The 20,236-nt window shown below is 40.8% G+C and overlaps 1 protein-coding gene across 11 annotated transcripts in view; it reads right to left on the bottom strand.

Moving 5' to 3' along the window:
- tenm4 (teneurin transmembrane protein 4) overlaps window positions 1-20,236 on the bottom strand; it is a 2,250,110-nt gene that overhangs the window by 815,608 nt on the left and 1,414,266 nt on the right. The window lies entirely within an intron of this gene.

The raw sequence follows: 20,236 nt of genomic DNA, 5'->3' as shown, positions 1-20,236 counted from the left end.
ACTGGTAGATGGGATAGTGAAGAAGGCATTCCTTTATTAGTCAGAGCATTGAGTATAGGGGTTGGGAGGTCATGTTGCGGCTTTACAGTACATTGGTTAGGCCACTTTTCGAATATTGACTGTAATTCTGGTCTCCTTCCTGTTGGAAGAATGTTGTGAAACTTGAAAGGGTTCAGAAAAGATATACAAGGATGTTGCCAGGGTTGGAGGATTTGAACTACAGGGAGAGGCCTAATAAACTGGGCCTGTTTTCCCTGGAGTGTCGAAGGCTGAGGGGTGACCTTATAGAGGTTGATATAATCATGAGGGACATGGATAGCATAAATAGACAAAGTCTTTTCCCTGGGATGGGGGAGTCCAGAACTAGAGGGCATAGGTCTAGGGTGAGAGGGGAAAGATATAAAAGGGACGTAAGGGGCAACTTTTTCACGTAGAGGGTGGTACATGTATGGAATGAACTGCCAGAGGAGTGGTGAATTGCAACATTTAAAAAACATTTGGATGGGGATAAGAATAGGAAAGATTTGGAAGGATATGGGCCAAGTGCTGGCAATGGGACTAGATTAGGTTGGAATATCTGGTCGGCATGGATGAGTTGGACTGAAGTGTCTATTTCTGTGCTGTACATCTCTATGACTCTATGAATCCGTTTTATGGAATGAATATGGGCAATTGGAAGGGATAAGAGTTGGGGAGCACACGGTTGCATTCTTATTTCTTTGCTGATTCCTCATTTGACAACAACAGATTTCCTTTTAAAAGGATATTCTTGCCATTTCACTCAATGTTTAAATATTCTGAGCTTTGACTATTAAAAAAAAAGAACTGTCAGTCACTGTGATAGAATCATACAGTATCAAAGAGACCCTTTGCCTCATTGAGTTTGTACCCCCAAAGATATACCACCATCTTACACTGGTCACACTCTCTCACAATAGGACTATATCCTTGAATGTTATGACAGTTCAAGTGCACATTGACGTACTTTTTAAAAATGCATGGTTACCCACTTCAACTACCCTCCCAAATAGTGCATTCCAGACCACCATCACCACTACCCTCTGTGTGAAAAAGTTATTCTCAAATCTCCTCTGAACCATCTGCCTTTCACTTTAAAATATTGCCTCCTTGTCATTGACTCTCTTCAACTAACGAAAACAACTGCTTTCTATTCACCCTGTCAATACCCCTCATAATTTTATATACCTCTACCTGGGTGCCCCCTCAGCCTTCTGTGCTCCAGGGAAAAAAAAAACAAGGTTATCCAGCATCTCTTCAGAGGTGAAATGCTCCATCCAAGGCAACATTCTGGTTAGTCTCCATTGCAATCCCTCCAGTACAATCACATCCTTCCTACAATGTGATGACCAGACCTGCATACAATACTCCCAGCTGTGGCCCAATCAAAATTCTGTACAGCTACAACGTCACCTCCTTGCTCTTATAATCTACACCTTGACTGATAAAGGCAAGTAAGATCATCTTAACGACACCATTAACTTGTCCTACCACCCTGGGGGACCTGTGGACAAGCATTTCAAGATCCCTCTGGGTTATCTAGCGTGTTGACATTCAGTGAGTGCTGCTTTGTCTTGTTCCTGTCACCGCACTCAAAATGCTGCAAGACCCACTGAGTTGCTCTGGCTCTTTCTGTGTTTTGATGAAAATTTTACACTTCTTGTGAGTTAATCACTTGGTGTGGATCCAGGCTGAGCTTGGTGAACCATCTTGTTTCAGTATTAAAGTGGTTGAAAGATGTTAGTGGTCAACTTAGCTGTTCTTCTGCAGAAAGCAGCCACAAGTTAAGTTCTTTGAAAGTACTTCTACTGTTGGTACATGGATAGTCAAGAACAGCAGGAAGGTACAAGTAGCTGGAAAGGAAGTGAGACCACAGCCAAGATCTTGTGTGCCATATATGTCTCTGACTAATTTGTTTCTTCTTGGGTTCTCTGAGTAAGTAAAGTTCACAGGCTTTGGTCACGATGCCATCTGATAAATGCTTTAATTATCCACATGAATAATATGATGTTAAAAACCATTGCTACAGAATAGAAAATGGATGTTGCCTGTTAATTTCAACATATTCTGAACTGCTTTCTCTATAGCTCTCCTGGTAAAGTTTAAAATCTAGCGACAATGGATGGAATCTTATAGGAACCTGAGCAATGTGAACTTTGGGGAGATTTATGACAGTATCATGCGAAAGTCTGATGAAGCCTGACATTACATTGGAAGCAACTTGCTGCATCTTGATGCATTGGCCAAGCAGCAAGGTGAGTTGCCACTTAAGTTGGATTAGAGCTTGTTAAATTGCCTTATTAATGAGATAATTCACCTCATTAATATTCAGCTTCACCGCATATCAAATGTGTTGAACAAGCTAGATAGTAAGAATGCTCACCAATTTCCTCTTGTCTGCCCCGTCCAGGACAAATGTCAGGAAGTGTGCAGGGCAGTTCCAGAGTGAATGCACTTTTCCAGGTGTACAACAGGTTCTTAAAGGTAATGCCAAGGAAGGGATGCTGAGTGTCTGGCATAAATATGGTGAGTGGTGAATTGTTCTGGGAATGGGGTGTAGTAAGACGGGGATAGAATCGAACGTATGGATGCCATGGGGTGGGGCTGGTGATTGATGAGGCGAGTTTGGGAAGATAGGTTGAGCAATCTTGTGAGGTCCCATGTTGAGAATCCCTCCAAAACATTTGACGCAACCCACATGAAGTAAAAAAAATATGAGAATTAGCCCAATGAATCTGGGAGCCCATAGATTTTGACTTTTATTAAATCCATAGGGACCATAAATTCACAGATCCTTTTATTTCAAAATGTCCATTCAGGGTGGATGTCCCACTAAAGTTATTTCAATTAGAACTTTCTCAAGACTTGAGGTAATTCTGAGTCTTTAGAATCATGTGGATCTCAGCAGCCATCTTTCCAGTTTGCTGTTTTAGTACTGTTAAATTTTAGTCAATGATTTTTCCATCAGTAATTGTATAAAATAATTCTTTTGTAAGAATATCTTTCTATGAGTAGAAGTTATCATAATTCAATTTGATTTAGCATCGTCAATGAAAAGCTCAAAGAAAAACTATAAAAATTGTACCAGGAACAGAGAATAAACGATGATGGTTAATGGATGTTTGTTGAATGGAGGGCTAATTCTGCAGGGTTCAGTGCTTGCTTTTTGTGACATGTCAGTGATTTTGACAGTGTGTCGGGGGGTGGGGTAAAATTAAGATGTTTGCAGGTGATATGAATGTTGGCTTTGTGATTAATAATGAAAAGGTGTACACTGCAGAAAGGCATCATTGAAAAAGTCATGTGAACAGAGAACACTGTGAACACAGGTGAATATTGGCAAATGGCACTCTTAAAGAGGTTTGAGGGAAGGCATTTGTCAAAGGCTAACAAGTCAAGGGAATACACAAGTAATTGGACATTGAGAGAGCTAAAGGAATAGAAGGATCCTTGAAAGTGGCTGGACAGGCAGTTGAGATGGTCAAGAAGATACACGTGATACATGTGTTTCTTATTTGAAGAATAGAATATAAAACTTTGGAGATTATGCTAGAACTGTGTAACACACTAGCTAATTACATAATTAGGGTACTGCATATAGATCTAGACATTGCACTACAGGAAAGATATGGTTGCACTAAAGAGAGGATAAGAGGAAATTTATATGCACGTTGCCTGGAGTGGAGAATTTGGAGCAGAGGAGGCAGAGGGTAGAACTAATTGATGCCTAGAATTTAAAGGGGTCTAGGTCAAGTTGTTAGGAACGGTTGAGGAACCCATAACTGGGGGCACAGATTTAGGGTATGAGGTCTAGATGGGATTCAAGGGGAACTGTTTCCACCCAGGAGATGGTGGGGATCTGGAAATTACTGCCTGAAAAGGTGAAGGGGCAGAACAGCTCAGTATATTTAGAGTATACTTGGACATTCACAAAGTTTGGTAACTTGTAAAGATACAGATCCAGGACTGGAGAGTGGCATTAAGTTGAATGGTTACTTTCAGGTGAGTCAGACATAAGGGGCTGAATGGCCTCCTCTGCATGGTAATTTCTGATAATTCCTATCATATATATTGTCTCTTCAGTACAATACTGAAGGTATTTAAATTCACTATGATGAGACATGCATTGTTCACTTGTTCATTATTCAGAGAAGAGATGGTGTATTCTTCTGGTTTCCTGACCAGCATTGATCCATCAATCAATATCACTCAACAGGTTAGGCCATCTTGTGGCTGTTTGTGAGGCTTGTTGCTTGTAAAGTAGTTCCTAATTGTGGCTGGATACCAACATTCATTTTTAAAACAAATGGCTTTGAATTGATATGGGGTATTTGAAAGATGGAAGAGGTGCTTACTTACTAATCAGGGATAGTCAGCACAGCTTTATAAAAAGCAGGATTTGTTTATAGCAACCTGATAATGTTCTTTTTCCATTTATCATCGACTTTTGCCAACATGACCGGGGCCAGCCCGGTTTTGATCCCTTTCCAGTTAGATCCTCGGGGGAACATGGGCCCAGCTGTGAGCGTCAGTTTTGCCTGTGGCAGAATAACTTCAGTGATACTTCCTTTCTTCACATCTCTGGGGGCATTCTCTTCTGGTGGGTGTGCTTTTTATCTTCACTGTTACATTAGAGCTGTCACAGTGATAAAGTGGAACATTTAAAGCCTTAGATGTGCTTCTTATTGTATTTGATGCTGCAGTTTGCTTGCTTCTCTGAATTCAGTTGGTAACATTCTCAACTGAGTCAGAGCTGGCATTCAAGTCTCACTCTAGAGTTATCTGAGCACAAGAATCATGGATTGAATGTGCTTTTGAACTTTGTGCTGGCGATGCATCTTTTAGATGAGATATTAAATCAAGGCCCCTTCTGTCTTTTTGGGTAGACATTAGACATCCTATCACTGTACTTCAAAGAAAAGCAGGGAAGTTGTCCATGATATCCGATGAATGTTTACACCACTGTGCTATTATTTTGTAACTTCTCACAGATTTGCCTGCATACTTGCTCGATATAACAGGAACATTAGGACATGGGACAGTAATAGACAATTCACCTCTCGAGCAGGCACCATTATTTAATACGATTGTGGCTGATCTCATCGCGGCTTCAACTCTACTTTTCTGCCAGCTCCACAAAATACTTTAACCAAAAAAAACTCTGTCTCCACTCTAATTCTATTCAGTGTCCCAGTACCTACTGCCCTCTGGGGTAGTGAACTCTGTAGATTCTTGACCCTTTGAGAGAAGTAATTCCTCCACATCACTCTTTTAAATCTGTTGCACCTTAGAATATATGTCTCATAAATTTGTTCCTTCGTTGAAGTAGGTTACAACAGATCTGCAGATCACCTCCAATGTCATAGAGTTATAGGTGTCTACAGCATAGAAACAGGTCCTTCGGCCCAACTTTCCCATGCCACCCAGTTTTCACAAGTTAAACTAGTCTCACTTGCCTGCATTTGGTCCCGATCCCTCCATACCTATCCCTTCCATTTACTGTCTAAATGTTTCTGAAAAGACAACATTGTTTTCGCTTCTAGCACATGTCTAAATGCCCATTCCAACTGCTCGCCACCCTCTGTGTGAAAAAGTTGCATCCTGGGATTCTTTTGTATCTCTCCCTTTTTACCTTAAACTTCAGGAAATACTCAAATTCTCTTCTGGTAAATGATGACCCAATATCACCTCTGAGAGTCCGTGTATTGCAAAAGATGCTCACAACTTTTCATTTGTTGCACCCATGCTTGATGAATGAACTCTATTCATTCCTGATGAAGGGCTTTTGCTCGGAACGTCGATTTTCCTGCTCTTCAGAAGCTGCCTGATGTGCTGTGCTTTTCCAGCACCACTCTAAGCTAGACTCTGATCTCCAGCATCTGCTGTCTTCACTTTTGCAAAGTTAAAAATCACACATTAGGTTATAGTCCAACAGGTTTATTTAGAAGCACTAGCTTCAGAGGTCTGCACTTCATCAGGTAGGACACATGTCTGTGTCTTAAGATTTTGCTCTACAGCTACCTGATAAAGGGGCAGTGCTCCGAAAGCTAGCACATCCAAATAAACCTGTTGGACTATAACCTGGTGTTGTGTGATTTTTAACTAACATGAAAAAGAAGACCATAAATTGCTCAAGCAGAATCAACATTTGGCCAGTTGAGTCTGCTCTGTCATTCAATGAGAACATCTGATAAACCGCAACTCCACTTTCCTGCATTTCCCCATAATGCTTGATTCCATTACTTATTAAATATTTTTTCTATGTTGGCTTTAAATACCCTTAAAGACTCAGCCTTAACAGTCCTTTGTGGTAAAGAATTCCACAGATTCTCTACACTTGGGGAAGAAATTCATCCTCATTGATACCTTAATTCGGTGATACCCAAATGTGGGGAAGAAGATGGTGACATCTTGAAAAATATCCATATTACAGAGGAGGTGATGCTGGATGTCTTGAAATGCATAAAGGTTGATAAATCCCCAGGACCCAATCAGGTGTACCCTAGAACAGTGTGGGAAGCTAGAGAAGTGATTGCTGGGTGCCTTGCTGAGATATTTGGATTATCGATAGTCACAGGTGAGGTGCCAAAAGACTGGAGGTTGGCTAACGTGGTGCCACCTGTTTAAGAAAGGTGGTAAGGAATAGCCAGTGAACTATAGATCGGTGAGCCAGACATCAGTGGTGGGCACATTGCTGGACGGAATTCTGAAGGACAGGATTTACATGTATTTAGATAGGCAAGGACTGATTAGGGATAGTCAACGTGGCTTTGTGCGTGGGGAATCATGTGTGGTTAGTCTCACTAACTTGAATGAGTTTTTTGATGAAGTAACAAAGAGGGCTGATGAGGGCAGAGTGAAGGACATGATCTATATGGACTTCAGTAAGGCATTCGACAAGATTAGATCACATGGAATAGAGTGAGAACTAGATTAGATTAGATTAGATTACGTACAGTGTGGAAACAGGCCCTTCGGCCCAACAAGTCCACACCGACCCGCCGAAGCGTAACCAACCCAGACCCATTCTCCTACATTTATCCCTTCACCTAACACTACGGGCAATTTAGCGTGGCCAATTCACCTAACCTGCACATTTTTGGATTGTGGGAGGAAACCGGAGCACCCGGAGGAAACCCACGCAGACACGGGGAGAATGTGCAAACTCCACACAGAGAGTCGCCTGAGGCAGGAATTGAACCCGGGTCTCTGGCGCTGTGAAGCAGCAGTGCTAACCACTGTGCTACTGTGTCGCCCACATGTACATACAGAACTGGCTCGAAGGTAGAAGACAGAAGGTGGTGGTGGAGGGTTACTTTTCAGACTGGAGGTCTATCATCAGCAGTGTGCCACAAGGATTGCTGCTGAGTCCACTGCTTTTCATCATTTATATAAATGATTTGGATGTGAACACTGGAGGTACAGTTAGTAAGTTTGTAGATGACACCAAAATTGGAGATGTGGTGGACAGCGAAGAGGGTTACATCCTCAGGGGAGGCAATGACCTAGTAGTATTATTGCTGGACTGTTAATCCAGAGTGAGAAAGTGAGCACTGCTGATGCTGGAGATCAGGGTTGAAGAGTGTGGTGCTGGAAAAGCATATCTGGTCAGGCAGCACCAGGAGCAGAAGAATCGACATCCTGGGGACCCAGGTTCGAATGCCGCCATGGCAGATGGCAGAATTTGAAGTCAGTAAAATCTGGAAGTAAGAGTATAATGATGACCGTGAATCCATTACTGATTGTTGGAAAAACCTATCTGGTTCACTAATGTCCTTCAGGGAAGGAAACTGCCATCCTTACCTGGTCTGGCCTACACGTGATCCAGACACGTAGCAATGTGGTTGACTCTTAACAAGTAGGGATGGGCAATAAATACTGGCCTGGCCAGTGATGCTCTCATCCCATGAATGAATAAAAAAAAGTTAGACAATGTGAGGTGCTGCATTTTGGAAAGACAAATCAGAGAAAACTTATATGCTTAATGGTAAGGTCCTGGGAAGTGTTGCTTAACAAAGAGACCTTGGAGTGCAGGGTTATTGTTCCTTGAAAGTAGAGTCTCAGGTAGATAGGATAGTGAAGAAGGCGTTTAGTATGCTTTGCTTTATTGGTCAGAGCACAGAGTATAAGAGTTGGGAGGTTATGTTGCAGCTGTACAGGACATTGGTTAGGCCAATTTTTGGAATGTTGTGTGCAATTCTGGTGTCCCTCCTATAGGAAAGATGATGTGAAACTTGAAAGGGTTCACAAAAGATTTACAAGGATATTGCCAGGTTTGGAGGGTTCCACTTACAGGGAGAGGCTGAAGAGGCTGGGGCTGTTTTCCTTGGAGCATCGGGGGCTGAGGGGTGACCTTATAGAGGTTTACAAAATCATAGGGAAGCATAGGGGATAGGATAAATAGACAAAGCTTTTTCCATGGGGTGGGGGAGTACAGAAATAGAAGGCATAGGTTTTGGGTGGAAGGGGAAAGATTGAAAAGGAACCTAAGGGGCCTCTTTCACAGAAGGGGTGGTGTGTGTATGGAATGAGCTGCCAGACAGAGTGGTAGAGGCTGGTACAATTACAACACTTCAAAGGCAACTGGATGGATATATGAATAGGAAGGGTTTGGAGGAATAAGGGCCAAGTGCTGGAAATAGGACTAAATTAATTTAGGATATCTGGTGGGCATGTACGAGTTGGACTGAAGGGTCTGTTTCCATGATATACATCTCTATGACTCTATGACTTTTATTCTCAGATTACAACCTTTGGCCCTAAACTCTTCCACAGGGGAAATAACCTGCCTGCATCTATCCTGTCAAGCCGCTAATATATAGCTATATGTTTCATTGAGGTCTCCTCTCATGCTTCTAAACTCCAATGAATACAATCTCAATTTATTTAACCTCTTCTCATAAGGAAATCTCTCCATGCCATAACTTCCCATTCTCATCCTTTAAAGGAGCAACTTTCACTTTATTTGCTCTTTTCTGTTCTAAGTACCTATAGAAACTCTTACTATCTGTTTCAACATTTTTAGTTGGCTTCTTCTCATACTCTAATTTCTTTCCTCACTATTTTGTTCATAGATAAGGGAGAACCAATGAATGTGATTTCTAATAAGGCTTTTGATAATGACTGACATAAAAGGCTAGTGGGTAAAATTGAAGCACATGGAATGGGAATAATTTATTGGTGTGGATTGAGAATTGGTTTACATATCAGACACAGATAGTGTAAATAATAGGGTCTTTTTCTGGGTTGCATTGGTTTACTGCTGGAGGACTTGGTGGAATTGTGAGTTGTGAGAAGAATTCAAGGAGGATGCAAGGAGTCAGACTTCACCTGACGAAGAAACAACGCTCCAAAAGTTTGTTATTTTAAACCTGTTGGACTATAACCCAGTGTCGTGAGACTTCTGACTTTGTCCACCCCAGTATCTCCACATTTTGGGAAATGTGGATGTCCAAAGGGACTTGAATGTCCTTCTACACTAATCAATGAAGGCAGACAGGAAGGTGCAGCAAGTGATGCGAAGGTAAATGGTATATAATTCTTCATTGCATGAGGGTCTGAGTTCAGAAGTAGGGATGTCTTATGAAAGTTATGCAGGCCTTGATGAGATGAGACCTGGAGTATTGTGTACTGTTTTGGTCTCCCTAACTAAGAAAGGATATAGTTGCCATAGACAGAGTGCAGTAGCTGTTCACTAGGCTGATAATGGGGATGAAAATGTGTTGATGGAAAAGCGCAGCAGGTCAGGCAGCATCCAAGGAGCAGGAGAATCGATGTTTCAGGCATGACCCCTTCTTCAGGACTGGAGTATGAGGAGAAATTTTTCAACTGGACCTGTATTCACTAGAGTTCAGAAGAATGGGTGGGGATCTAATTGAAGCTATAAAATTTTAACAAGATGAGACAATCTAGATGTGGGAAGAAGTTTCTTTCAGTTGAGGGGTCTAGAATCAGAGGTCAAAGTTTCACAATGTAGGGTAGGTCTTTCGGACTGAGATGAAGAAACATTTCTTCAATCAGATGGTGGTCAACCTGTGGAATTTGGCATCATATAAGGTGGGTCACTGAATATATTCAAGAAAGAGTTTGATACATTTTTAGATATTAAAGACATCAAGGGTTATGGAGAGAAAGTGGGAATAAGGAGTTGAGATAAAGAATCAGCCAACCTCCTTTTGGATAATGTAGCAGTCTCAAGGTTCAAATGGCCTACTCCTGCTCTAAGTTTTATGTTTCTATGTATGAAACCTTGTATGCCTTCCAAATTACACAGTTGACAATGAACTTCATTGCCATCAGGAGAATTTAGTTTTAAGGGAATATTTTCCACTGTCTGATGTGAATGTGAATCAACATGAAAATAAAGTAAAACAATAGCACCTGACCTTCTTTCATTTTTACAACTATTTTGTATTCATTCTAAAATTAATTCATGGAACTGAGTGAAAAAGCACAGCATAAAATTAAATAATTGTTAACATCAATAAAATCCTGAATCAGAATTGTGCAGGACATGAAATTTATCTCTGGCTCACAATGGGAGTTTGTGCAGTTAATATGGTGAATGATATTGAAGTACTCCCACTGTGCCACCCAACTGCCATTTTTTATTCACATGAAATTCAACTGAAACTAATTGATGACAAGGATATCAGACTGCAGTCTGTATTGTGCAGGGGTGTATGAGATTAACTGTTTTTGTCGCTCCATTTTGCAGTAGATGGGAGGGGAGTAAGAGAATGGCGTTGAAACTTTATTGCTGGAACAGCACAGCAGGTCAGGCAGCATCCAGGGAACAGGAGATTCGACGTTTCGGGCACAGGCCCTTCTTCAGGAATGGCAGCTGGAATGGGGGTTCAGGATTGGATAAGGCTGTTCAGGAAATGGTCACTGGTATATGTGAGATTGTGCAGCAAGACACAGCAACCACATGAATCTGGCAGAAACTCTATGCTAGGCTCCTCAAAGTGACTGTGGCACTCAATTTTCATCCCTTCTGCTTTGCAGGGCTCCGATAGTGGCACATTACAATTGGCATACATGGGAGCATAAAGATGGTGACCAAAGCCCTTTTCCGTCATATGAATCAACTCATCCATTATTTCACAGATAAAGATAGCCATACGGTAAGACTATTCACTTTACGTTGATCGTTCATTTTCACGGGCTGCAAGAAGACATTGATTGCATTAATGCTGCCATTACCAACCCCCCTCTCCCACCCACAATGACCAGACAGTAACATCTGTGAATCTCAAGGCCTTTCACTATTTGCACACACAACCAGTCTTTGGCCCCTAGCAAGTAATTATGTACATCTGTACTGGTTTCCCAGAGAGTTTCTCAGAATGTCAAAACATTTAGTGCAATTTTCAGCTCTCAGAGCTTTTGAGGCTGAGTATAACTGTGAGATTTCCAGTGAATAGCCATTCTCATGGTGTGCTTGTACCTATCTCCAATGTATGCTGTAGCCAATTCCAAATTTAACTTGAACTGTGTGGGAACAGAGGTATCAGTAACTTCTGGTCTGCTTTAGGAATGGCGCACCACAAATAAAATATCACCCATAACTTTTCATTAAAAGTGACCTTGGAGCAGGTGCTTATTATTCAACATGCCTTCAAATCAATGCTCAAATAACGCCAAGGGTGTGGAAGAATTCACTCAGAAATCCCTTTGGTACATTCACTCTTAGTGGGTGTTCAATTGGGGAAGTGACACCTGTGAACAGATTAAATAGAAATAGGGGAGCTGCTCATCCAATCACAGGTTGGTTCTCTTCCCTGCTTGTGATAGATAGGCTAACTATGGGCTAATCAGCAACAAACATGGAAAGGAAACAACCTATGTGGTTGGGGTATAGAGGTGAGTGTCAGCAGTCAGCAAAGCTGACTGTGAGGAAGTGGGGAATGGAAACAAAGTGCCACATAAGACTTTCCTACTCTTAATAAGGGCCAACGTTCCATAAGCCTTCCTGATTTCTTGTTGCACCTGTGTACTAGCTTCTGTGTTTTGTTCACAAGTCTCCCCAAGTCCCTTTGTGTGGCAGCCTTCTGCTGTTTTTTGCATTGCTGGACATGTGGAAATGAAGGACTGCAATGGCATGACAGTTGTTTCAAAGTGGAGAAAACAATATTGAATTTTTCAATAAAGGAAGGAACTGGGAAAAGAAAGGCTGAGGTTATTTTTATTTGCAAACTAATTGTGCACAGGAGATCAAAAAGGGTCTAAATAAAAATGCGAAAGGGAGCGAATCAGTTTTTGCTACTAAGTGTGAAGTAAATAAGGTATAAATGCAACATGCATGTATAAGAGTGGAGGGAGAGAATGTTAAAAAAATGCAGAACAAACAAATGTGGTCAGTTTCTGAGGTTATTGAATTCAGTATTGAAACCTTGGTGTTGTGAAGTGTCTAAGCAAACGATGAAGTTTTGTTCCTTGAGCTTCTGTTGTGCTTCAATCAAATGTTGCAGCAGACCTGTGACAGAAATGTCAGCATAAGAGCAAGGTGGTTTACTGAACTGGCTAGCATCTGGGAGGCCAGGGTCGTTTCCACAGAGAGAGCAATGGTGGTTTGCAAAGTAGTGTCCCAGTCTGCACTTGGTCTTGCCAAAGTAAAGCAGACTGCATTTTGAGCAGTGAATAAAGTAGACCAGATTGAATGAAGTGTAAGTAAAACACTGCTTCAAATGGAAGGTATCTTTGACAGTGAGGATGGAGGAGATGAATGAACAAGTGATTGTATGGAAAGGTGCAGTAAGGGAGTGAAGAAGAGTTTGGTGAGAACCAGAGTCAGTTTGCTCAGTTGGCTCGATGACTGGTTTGTAGTATAGAGTAACACCAACAGCATGGGTTCAATTTTTGCACTGACTGAGGTTAGCATGAAGGATTATCCTTCAAAACCTCTTCCCTCCATGAGCCCTGGTGCCCCTCAGGTCCCAACAATCATCTCTGTCTAGTGGTAGAACACCCAGATGGTCCTCTATGACATTGGCAACTTTATCTTATCGAACAGGAGATGATGCAAGATTATTAATCCTATGTTATTTCCTAGCAATAGTAAATTTTCAAATTGAAATTTCTGCAAAATGTCTCCTCGGTGTCTGAAGAGTTTCTTGGGGATGAAGATGGGAATGTATCTGTATGTGTTTTCAGTTCCCTTCCAGTCTCAGAGCTCCCATCCAGTCACTTTCCTACACATACTGAGTCTCACATATATATACTCACTGACACTCACTCACTCACCCCCTAGCTCACTCTCAAACCCTGATGATCTCCTAAATATGTACCTAAATAGGGGTCAGGGCATGGATTGGGAGGGCAAAAGCCTTGCCTCCCCTAACCTGAGCAACAAGCAGCATTTTGCTCACAGTATCCCCCCACCACCCAATTATCCTACTCTGACCCGCAGGTTCATTGCTGTTAGCAATGTCCAGGTCTCAGATTTGAGTGAAAACACACTCAGATGTTGTTTTCAGCTCCTCCAATCAGAGACTGTTTATCCCCTGCAGTCCAAAAACTTTGGAAAGAAACAGCTTGTGCTTGGAGATGCAGCTCCTTTCAGAATTACAAACCCATATTTTGAATATTGGCTCTGGAGGCTGGGTTGAAGGATTTAGCAATGCACTGCCATCTGTATTTTGGGACATCACCGGTAATGAGTGTGGCTATGGCACAAAGAGATTGTAGGATCCTGCAGAGGTAAATCAGATTACATAGAAAAGAACACAGGAAAATCATGTGTACTTTTTAAAAAAGGGAATTCTTTACGGTGTGTAGATTATGTTGTTATGCACAGCATAAACACTTGCATGTCAAAATAATCATCAAATGTAGACACTGATTAATGGTTAAACAGATTAATGTTAATGCAATTGTCATGACATTCTGATTTTTTCACTTGACAGCCAAAATATAAATACTGTCACCAGTTCTGAAGAATATCAACATTACAAAAAATTAAGTCAACTGTAGATAGCTGGATGATCAAAACATGGCATGAGGGGAGAGCATAACAATCACATCCCTCAGTCATCACAAGAAAACCTGAAAGCTGTTCATTAGATATTATTGTAATCCAGTAATTACTCCTTTGTGTACACTGCCAGTCAAAAATGGCTATTCCTTGTTACTCCATATTGCAAAACTGTTCCTTTGTGAAGTGTCTTGTCAATGCTTTTCTATACTAAAGGCACTACCTAACTACAAGTTGATGCTGTTTCAGTTTCTGAAATTCTTTATCATGGATTCATTTATGTGAAGTTATTCTATTTCCTTTTATGCTTGTTTTTATGATGATAGGTTGGATAATGAATGAATAGAAGAGATTTGAGTGGAGCACAAACACTGCTATGAAGCAGTTGAACTGAACAGCTTGCTCCTGTATGAAAGATTCTGTGCAATTCAATGTAACTCTTTACTCTCCCATTCATGGAACTGTATCATACAAATAGCTGGAATAGGCTATTCGGTCCTTCGAAACAGTTCAGCCATTCAATAAGCGCACGGCTGATGTGATTGTGGTCTTAGGCCCACTCACTCTTTGTCCCCCATGACTCTCTTGACTACATAAAATCTATCCAACTCAGCCATAAATAAATTCAATGATCTAGCTTCCACTGCCTTCAAAGGAAAATTATTCCCCAGTCTTATGGTCTTGTGAGAGAAAAGATTTCTCCTATATTTGCCTTAAACAGGAAAGGCCTGTTTTTTTAAAAAAAAACTGTGTTCTCAAATTCTCATGTCCCCCAACAGAGGAAATATCCTCCTGGTTTCCACCCGAGGTCTGCTCAGGTTCTAAAATGATTCACAAAGATTATATCTCATTCTTCCAAATGCCAATGGGTAGAGGTTTAACCTGGTCAATTATTTTTTTAAAGCGAACCTTCTCTGAATTACTACCTTATTAGCATAGCTCATTTTCCATCTGCTTTTAGATGTCTTCGTCAATGAATGCTTTCTTGCTCTCAGCTAACTACATTTCCAGAACCAAAATATCACCAGATTGTCCAGTGCAGTAGCTGCTGAGAGGAGTTACTTCAATGAAGCAAGGCAATGGACATACGTGACACTTATAAATCTCAGCCCTCGTTTCAGGCCCAATAAGGATTACTGGAATATAATTTTTCTGTCTTCCAAATTGCAGTCTTGAGGATCATTAATTCCTTCTGTAATTCTTCACATTTTGAAAAAGCTTCGTATTTGTTCACCTATTGATGATGGTGGTGCTAATAAATTGTGTTTTCCTCTGTTGTTTCTGATGAACTGTCCGTGTTCATTATTGCTATTTCACTGAAACTGACAGCAACTTCGGGAGGCAACACATATGCAGAAAAATGTCAAAACCCATCTGTCAGTGATTCTGTGCTGCTTTCGCCAATGGACTGTTGAGGTCCCAATAGAAGGAAACCCTGAAGCTTTCAGTGAATTCACAAAAACTTCCACTTTCATGCTATTACTCTTACTGACAAATATCTTGGGATGTTTTATTACATTAAGGCTGCTTTATAAATGTCTATTTCTGTTGTGGAAACAATGTATCATTTGTTTTAATGAGGAGTAGCTCAGACCTTACCTGCGTTCCTCTTTCCTAATTACTGAGAAAGCTGAATCTTACTTGTGTTGGCTCATTCTGAGATATGTCGAAGTTTTTGATTGCAAGGCCTAGCAAATTGTCTTATTGTATTATTCCAAATGCACCGCATTAATTACCTACCACAACCCTGTGGAGTTTCTCATGTTGATTCTGCCCCATCTCTTCATGTGCTCTTCCCAGAATGACTCGCTACTCAGCAGGTATCTGTCAAAAAGACTGACATCCTTTGCATCTATGACATCTTTAAAAGGCATGAACTCTCTAAACTGGAATCATGCCTGACCATAATCAATCCTCCCCTTGACTTACCATGCTGGGACCCCCTGACAGAAGGAAACATTCATGGACTCAGTGAATCGAAGACTTTGAGACATTGCACATGAGTTTGGCAAGCAGTAATGTGCTTGCCATGTAAGCTGCTAGCCCATGGTGTCGGTGTGAGATTGAGGTTGTACACTGCTGTACAGCAGGATTTATACTCCCTTGACTGAGAGCTGCTTATCACCAAGGCAAGCTATCCAGTTATGTAACTTGCTAACTGGCATGGCATGGCAAAACTAGGATAATGTGCCTATGCAGGTAGGCATTAACTGAGTGAGCACTAAGAGAGGAAGTCAGCAGTTCTGAGAAGCAGCCTGGTCAATTTCTTGAGTTAGGTGCCGGGCCATGTGTGCAAAGTGTTCTTGTTGCAGTCTTTCAATGCTGGTTGCTAATGTGTCCTGCAATTCCAGAGCACACTGTCAATGTATTGGAACGGTGCTATGAAGAGCTGGTTAATGCTGGATGCCAATATCTGTGGATGAAGAGTGTGCATGGGTGGTGCCCATGGATCATGCCCAGCAGTTTGTATGAATACAACAAGGACATCACTTGGAGCAAGTGGAAAGCTGAAACTGCCAGATCCCCATTCTGATTTCCATGTTTTCTCGATATCACCACATTTGGCAAGTTTGCAAAGAAAGAAAACCAAAAATTAATAATGGTGTGGAGGTGCCAGTGTTGGACTGGGTGGATAAAGTTAAAAATCATGCAACGCTAGGTAATAGTCTTATTTGAAACTATACCAATTTGTGATGAGTTTGCACTGAAAATAATACAATGTCAGTTGTATAAAAGAATTTAAAGGGCATTGTAATATTCGCAAGTGTTTGATATGTTAATTCATTGAAGGATTTAAATGCTTCACACATCTTTCAGCCTAAGAATCCATACTCCTCCTGCCGTACCTCATCTATCTCTTTGGCAGTCTACTGCTGCCTATAAAGGTTAAAATGTGTGAAAGTATTCTACTTGCTGTGCTTGGCAGGAAAAGAATAGGAAAATATTAGGCTCCGTTAAATGATTTCTTCTGCTGTAGTGAGCAACTAAGAGGTAATGTTGCTGTTAGTTTAAATGTTTAAACATGCTTTAAGTAAAAGCTCATGTCTGGGAATGAAATGAACTCCTTCCCGAAGAAGCGATTATCACATTTCTGTTGTGCTTAGCATTTCCTGCATAGGGATCAACACCTCTGTGGATCATGGCAGCTAAAGCAGGAGTGACATAGGTAATCAATAATGGATTTAAATGAGGCAGCAGTTTACCAGTTCACAAAAGTCTGCCTTATAGAGGAGAATTAACAACGGGTATTCGTAAAAGTCAGTGTTTGTGCATAAACAGCGCAACCAATCACTGAACCAACTTGCTGTAAAATCTGTAGACTGCAATGATTATTTTGTTATGAACTATGATCTGTGAGTTAATATTCTCTGCAGATATTCTTACAGTATCTATTTCATTTGACATAATAATTGACTGGGTTCTGTATGAAAATACAGGCTGTGCGAGTTGTAACTAGTTTGCTGAACTATGACACCATTAGTTGTAACAGCATGTACTTACCAAATTTTAACGTACTGCCCATTATCCCTTCGAAATATAAGATGCTAGAATGCTTTGAAAGAGCAACATAATTGAATCCGTAGACAGCTCATTGATGCCCTCCTTGGTTAGTATGTCAGGAGAAAAATGAACAATGTGAGGTTTGACCTTCCCATAGCCAGCATCAACTCTGTCTCTCAGGCAACCTGAGTGAGTCTGATTAGACTCTAGATGAAAAGCCAGAAGAAAACTCTCTAAAGACTTGAGATTCAATTTGAAGGCTTTTTGCAGAAATCCAAAACTTTAATCTAATGGTAACTGAAATCTCTTTCAACTTGCTCTTTAGTGGCCGGACAAGGTGTGCAGCTATTGTTGAATAGAGAAAAGTTTTTAACTGCTATATGGTTAAAATAGAAATAGAAAATGAAATGGAACCATGTGCAATTCCAAATTCAAAATATGAAATGATAACTGCCAGGATTTGGTGTGCAACTGAAGTTTTTCAGATGAGTAATAAACATCACTTTAAAATGGCATCAAAATAGTTGTTTCATTTCATGGTGAAAAGCACAGAACATGGCCCATAATTGCCTGGTATCATTTTAACAGACAGGAACTCCAAGAAACCTATTGGTCCATGTTAAAATAATCCAAAATGCTACCACAGAGTGAAACAATCTGATTTTCAGGAGCAGCTAATAAATTTCTAATCACTTCCTGCTACTCCATGAAACAGATTCAATGATCCAAAACAGATTTTGGAACAATGAACTAAGTTTGCTTAGTGTAGTGTATTCAATCTGGTGAGAGGAGATAATTGACCATCATAAAGAATTCACAATTTTCAGTTTTGAAAGTAGTTATGATTATGAAATCAATAAACAAGCATTACATCAGATAGGGAAAGGTCAAATTACAAAAACAGCTTGTCCACCAGTATTGGCATGAAGTGGTTATTTAAACTAGATGATGTTTAAATATTCATCTATATCATTCTGACAATTTAATTTGAGATATTTCCAGTGAGTTAGAAATACACCACAGCAGAGTTGGTTTGATGTAGACAATGCATTGACAATAATTGCATTAGCATAGCATTGTTAACATCATTGTTAACATTGTTAGCATTGTGTGGGTGGCACGGTGGCACAGTGGTTAGCACTGCTGCTTCACAGTGCCAGAGACGCGGGTTCAATTCCCGCCTCAGGCGACTGACTGTGTGGAGTTTGCACGTTCTCCCCATATCTGCGTGGGTTTCCTCTGGGTGCTCCGGTTTCCTCCCACAGTCCAAAGATGTGCAGGTCAGGTGAATTGGCCATGCTAAATTGCCCGTCGTGTTAGGTAAGGGGTAAATGTAGGGGTATGGCTGGGTTACGCGTCGGTGTGGACTTGTTGGGCCGAAGGCCCTGTTTCCACACTGTAATGTAATCTAATGCCATGATCCATCAAAAGCATTGTGCTGAATCGTGACTTTTCCATCAGTGCTAGATATACGACTTTCTAAATTTTCAATCAGAACATATCAGAAAATAAGAAAACAAGGTTGAAAGCAAGATCAACGACTTAGTGTGACGATCGCATTGCACTTCATGGCTCAGAGGTTATAAACCAGTGATTTCCAAATTTTTTTTTCAATGGCAGCCTTACTTCGAGGCTTAAACTTGTTGCTCATCAGAAAAATCTTGGAAGCTGAGAGAGTGGGCAAGGTGTTGATCAGGGGATTGGTATTATGGATAGCAGATCTAGGACAGGAGGGCATGGTGGCCAGCCATTACTGTCTTGGATCTTGTGTCCCTATAATTTCAGCTCACCACCTCACTTGGGGTCCCTGTTGTGAGGTTGTGCCATTGAGTTTCTACTCTTCATTTGTGTTGAAAGTCAGAGATTGAACAGGCAACATAGTGTCTTTCAAAATTCACAGCAATAAATTTGACATGAAAAAGAACACAATATAAATTTCTGGGTGGACAGTAAAGAAAGGCTGAAGATGCTGGATATAAAGGAAAAAATGCAAGAAGCACTTCTCAATGGAGAGAACAAAGTAGGGATAACTACCGCTGAAGGTGCTCACCCCGCCCCCCCCATGTTGTGTAAATAGTGCTAAATCCATGCTCTAGTTTAGTGTGCTGGGCCCTGATGTTCTTGATTGGGACTTGAAATAGTATGAATCTCACACCTTTTCACATTGAGGCCCCATAGTAACCTCTACACAGTAACCTGCAAACAACAGGGCGCATGCAGAAAGGAAATCTGGAAATGTGAAATGGAAGGAGAAATGTTGAAAATGAAGCTCTTTTGCAGTTGATTAGCACAGCGTTGCCATAGATTATCATGCAAAACATGCAGTTCCAAATACGTAACTGTGCTTAGAGTTTTGTCGGCCATAAACTTAAGGCTCTGTTTTCTAACACTGAAGTGAAATATTCACATCACAATATGTTAAAAGGAAATCCACTGAGTGAATCAAAATAAGTTGATTAAGGCTGTTTATTTTGATGAACAAAACTGTTCCACGAGTACTTGAAGTGTCACATTTGACAGGATGTCCGAGACTAAGTGGAGTGTAATCATGACAATCCTGACTGTTGGAGAATAATGGAATTTTGGTTGCTTCATTCTTGTTTTGGGAAGTTTTGAAAGAGATTTAGTTCAATTATTCAAACTCCATGGAATAGGCTTCCTTTGATTGCTAAAAATTTATTTGGGGCATAAATTCGGTTCTCCAGTAAAATCCTATCCTGGTTAGGAGGATATTTGAGTTGT

Source organism: Chiloscyllium plagiosum, unplaced genomic scaffold (genome assembly GCF_037043375.1).
Source record: "Chiloscyllium plagiosum isolate Xiang-an unplaced genomic scaffold, Cpla_swu_hap1 HiC_scaffold_6, whole genome shotgun sequence".
NCBI classification, from domain to species: Eukaryota; Metazoa; Chordata; class Chondrichthyes; order Orectolobiformes; family Hemiscylliidae; genus Chiloscyllium; species Chiloscyllium plagiosum.
Note: the sequence above shows the minus strand (reverse complement) of the source record. Positions and strands in the feature narration are given on the sequence as shown.